A 5,119-nucleotide genomic window follows, 5' to 3' on the forward strand; every position below is an offset into this window, starting at 1 on the left:
CACCCAGCCACAGAATGCGTTTATTAATTTCACCTCGAAACAATTATTTTTTTTTTACAAATACAAAAAGGCATGTAGATTTTTCAGATCAATATTGCTATTTCCAAATTTCGAATTAAGAAGGATTAAAAATAATTACAGCAATAAAGCTGTTAAATATTTGTCATTAAGTGTTTTATTAAATGTTTTAACTGTCGATATATCGTTGCAAAATTTATATTACTTATTTTATATTATACAATTTAATAATTATACATTAATTATACATATATATATATATATAAAATAAGTCGAATGGTCCGCGCGTTCTTAAATCTTTTCACATAAATTCTACGGGGCTTCCCGTCTGCTAGCTCGCGCGACCGCGTCGGGATTAATGTCACGTGGCACTTGTAGTCCGTTCACAATCTGGTTTTTAGATACCGCGACTACGAAACCGTCTCCTCTACCGAGCTACCTACAAGACGACAGCGACCGACTGTGTTTCCAATGGAAATTTCCATTGGAAGTTGGCATGCCGCGCACACGGCGCGACCGTACAGTCAACCATAAAAGCGGATGCTTTCCCCATTGCCTCGTCTATTTAAAACGACATTCGCGGCGCTTTCTCTATTGAGTCCATGCCAAAAATTCGTGGACATGCTATTATCGTTCTTCGTTTTTTTAATGTTTTTTCAACTAGTTTGTACTGTTACCATCCCAGATAACACATGGTGGTTTATTTAGGTTTCGTGTGTTTCTCATGATGTATCTAATGTTTTATAAACGTTCAGGAAACGTATGAAAAACCAATATACTCTACTTGGAATTTTATAGATAATAAAAACGGTTTATGCATCTTGTAAAACATAAAGTTTAGTGTATGAAAAATAATACAGTTTTAATTTGTAACAGAAAAAAATTTTCAAGTATTCTTTTTCTCTTTCGCGATATTAATGTTTTCTTGAAGTTGTTATCATAATTCATACCAGTCCTACTCACTTTGACGAATAATCTTGCATAAAAAGATGAATATTCGTTTTATAATATATAAAACATGTCAAATGTCATAATTAGGCAATAGAAGTTTTATTAAATTTCATTAATAATTGAAGCGTTTCGTCATGATATTGATTAGTGTAAATTGTGCGCCAAGTAATATGCTTTCCAATATTTACAGGAATATTTGAAAATAATGAATAAAGTAACTGTTGGGCGTATCAGTTTTTACACAAACTCGAATACTATAATATTGCTTATCATAGTCACTATTTATAAACAGTATTATATTAATAGTTAAATAATATTATTAGTTGATCAATTTATACACGTAATTATAGAAAGGACTCAGAGCCTAGACAGGGTTCTAGTGTCTAAAAATATCTTTAATTAAAAATGAATATACGTTTCGGTCCTCATTGGATCATCTTCGGTTTAAAGTGAGAATTATAAGTTAAGAAATGCAAATTAACGCTTGATATAAAGATACATAAGATAAATAATAAAAAGAATTACGCAGTCAGTAGTATAAAATGTGAAAATGTATAAAAAGCATGTATAGCAAATGTATAGCAAAATATAGAACGGTCATACACAAAACGCGAGTGTTTGTAACATGGTGAATTAGAAAAGAAAGTTGGATTCGCGTTAAACAATGTGTTACTTTTATTTATTCTTAAGCCAGCGGCACATGATGCTATTTTTCCTGCTGGATTGCTTGCGATTTAGTAAATTACTAAAAATCCTGAGTGCTGAGTGATACAATTATAGTAATTTACTAGATTGCAAGCAATCCAGTAAAAAGCAGGAACAATAGCATCATGTGCCGCTGGCTTTATACCGAGAATTAGTAGTGATTTATTTTTACGAAATAAAGTCTTTTATTATATCTTTTCCAATATTTTTAGCAAATACATATTTTACAGATGATAAAGACTGCATACTTGTCATGAGATACCAGATAATAAAAATAGCTCTAGATGACAGCACTGGTCATGGCTGTAGAGTATGAAGACTAGAACAAGGAAACTGAACTACGTCTGTTTAAAATATGAAGACTAAAACAGGAAGACCGAACTACGTCTGTTTTGAACTAGCAAGCTGTGCTGAAAATGTTTTTATTTTCAAATTTGTTCTCCTGCAGCACTGGCTACTTTGACGCACTCTGACGTATCTACCGGCGGTATCGTCAAAATGCAACTTGTAAGTGGCTACATTGTAAAGGCCCTCCACCACCCCCGCCGAATTTTTATCGGCGGTCCTCTTTTCTTTCCAATAATTGGGGCTTTACATTTTTATCATTTATTACTTTTAAACATGTATAATAATATGAATACAATAATACATAACTCTTGCAATGTAAAACATTAATAAAAAAAATGTTACACAATATGCTACACACGAAGCTGTAGCTATCGTGTAATATTTTTTATTACCGTACAAATACAAAATCAAATTGTAAAGGTAAATCTATTGACATAAATCACAAACGAAAATCTATCGAATAAAAGACTCTGTGAATCCAATTGAACTAAAATTTTTATTCGAGAAAAACTCGATCTATAGAGGCCCTCCACCACCCCCGCCGATTTGGATCGGCGGTCCTCTTCTCTTTACAATGTGATTTTGTACAATTTCATTATCTAATTCATTTTTCTTATAATTTATTTTACAATGCATACAATATTAAAAAAGAAATAATTACATTATGAAATTAAAAGAATAATATATGTGCAAGACAATATTTCTCTCGACATTACATATGAAGTATTCGGTATGCATACAATAACATGAAATTCTTGCAATGTGAAATATATACACATTACATGTTTATGGGATAAAAAATATCCCAAATGTACGATATTTATTAACGATCTCTTAAAAGTAAATCAAATCCACAAAAATTTTAAGTAAATGCAAAGTAAAAACTTAACAAACGCATAACAACTTCCATCTTATTATATGCATCCGATTACAAATGTAATTATATTTAATAATAATACATTGCAGTTATAATTTTATCTATCTTTTTAATTATCGAATTATGTACCCCTGTTTCTGCCTACCCGAATCTCTACCTGCCCATATTCCGATGTATAGTCCTATCCATTTTCCTACCCACCCGCGTTTCAACTTTTTGTTAATAAACCTACAAGTCTTTCGTTAGAACCACGACGCGATTTATAAAGGGTCCAATTTGGGGCTATATGCGCGCGAATGGGATTTAATGGGAGTCTTGTTAATCTCGCACATATGCGAGATGTAAAGAAGACAAGAATATAACCCACCCGAATTTTGATAAATAATAACAAATCAATTTATTTCGCACATCACCTTAGTCACATCCTTTATCGCAGTGGCCAATATTGACCACTTACTCCGTCGTATCCAGTCTTCTTTCGTTGGGCCAGATTGGACATACCTTTCGTTGCTCCTGGCTATACAGTCTGGTCATTTTGACCAGAGATCAGGAAGAAAGAAAACTTCTTCCATAGTCGGTTTATCACCGACAGATATTTCGTACGGTTCGAACTATATGCGAGCGCCGATCGTATATCGAAAAATGCACGACCACGAGAAGTTAATTAAAGAAAAATATTAATTCAAAGAACTTTACGGTATGTACGAATCAAATTTATGTTTACTTCCGTTATTATTTAAAAATGTTGACCATCTCTTCGTAAATTGATCTCTGAATTCAAAATTCGAGTAGATATAGAAAAACAATTACTTCGCGTTAGAGTAATTTTAATCATATTCCACGATAGATTTAAATTTATAATATGGATAAAATTGAATTAATAATTTCTTGAAAATTTTTCTTGAAAAATTAATCGCGAAAACCGACCGCGAAAATACAAAGATGCATGAGACTACGCATTTATTCATGCGAGACGCATCTTGAAAGTACGTATATCACATCTGAATATAGGTACATACTCAGAATAAATGAGGTGAGATCCAGAAAGAAGGAACTTGCCGCACGAGTGACACCGATATTATAGGCTTGTTTTCTGTTCCTACACTAGTGAACTAGTGCAATAAATTGGAGTAAGACAAGCATATTTTTTCTCATTCTAGCTTACTGCACTAGTTCACCAGTGCAGGAACAGAAAACAAACCCTATAATTGAATATTACAGTCAATCGATAATTTCAAATAAAGTATGAAAATAATTTCAAATTTAAGCATTCTCGACAAAATATAATAAAATCTCACGTCATATTATTTTACTTTATACATGTATTAATTCTTTAATTAAAAATGGATAGGCTACGAGAGATTAGTTGGCCGAATACATCGATAATATCCGTCAAAAATGAGCTCAACATACTCTGATTTGTAGAGCTCTATTTAATTCAAAGGCGAAATTATTTGTAACCTATCCATTTTAACGTAACGGATCTACGAAATGTATCTACAATCTACGATCAAAAAATGTAGATTCCGTTACTTTAATAAAAAACTTTTCGCTCACCGACACGATGCGCAGCGGCGGAGTTGTATCTACGTTGATTGAATGGCCGGGATGCCTCCTCCTCCACTCAGGTGTCGTCCTCTCAGTATCTCAGCTGTCCTCCGACACATTCGCCAATTTACACTTCCGTTAGTAAAGTCCCTTGTCACTGCCACTGTATCCAAATGATACTTTTTGGATTTTCTCTGTGTCCGATTGTCACTGATTTCGATTGTCACAGAGTTCGATTGCGCACTACGAACTGTTCGATTACATCGTCGCACTGATACCCGCACAAATCACTGACACAAATCGCAGGAATTCAACGATCGCACGATGACATCGATCATTGATTATTTACAGAGAGCGATCGCGATTTCTTCCCGCACTTGTCGCGAACGCGTATCAAGAAAGAATAATACGATATGCGAAGCGGCGCGGGCATAACCGATCAACTCGACTGTCGCCGCGTGAATGACCCTGCGTACGGCGCCGTAAACACCGAAAAAACCGAGCGCGGATTCCAAGAAATGACGTAGCAACGAATTCTCAACGTTCGTAGTTGTTTTTCTCTCGGCGCGGTAACGTACGATGTTTTTGCGTGTTTACGACGCCGTACGCAGGATCATTCACGCGGCGACAGTTGAGTTGATCGGTTGTGCCCGCGCCGCTTCGCATATCGTA

This window comes from Vollenhovia emeryi, unplaced genomic scaffold (genome assembly GCF_000949405.1).
Source record: "Vollenhovia emeryi isolate VEMERY1.0 unplaced genomic scaffold, V.emery_V1.0 DF939216.1, whole genome shotgun sequence".
In the NCBI taxonomy this organism is placed as follows: Eukaryota; Metazoa; Arthropoda; class Insecta; order Hymenoptera; family Formicidae; genus Vollenhovia; species Vollenhovia emeryi.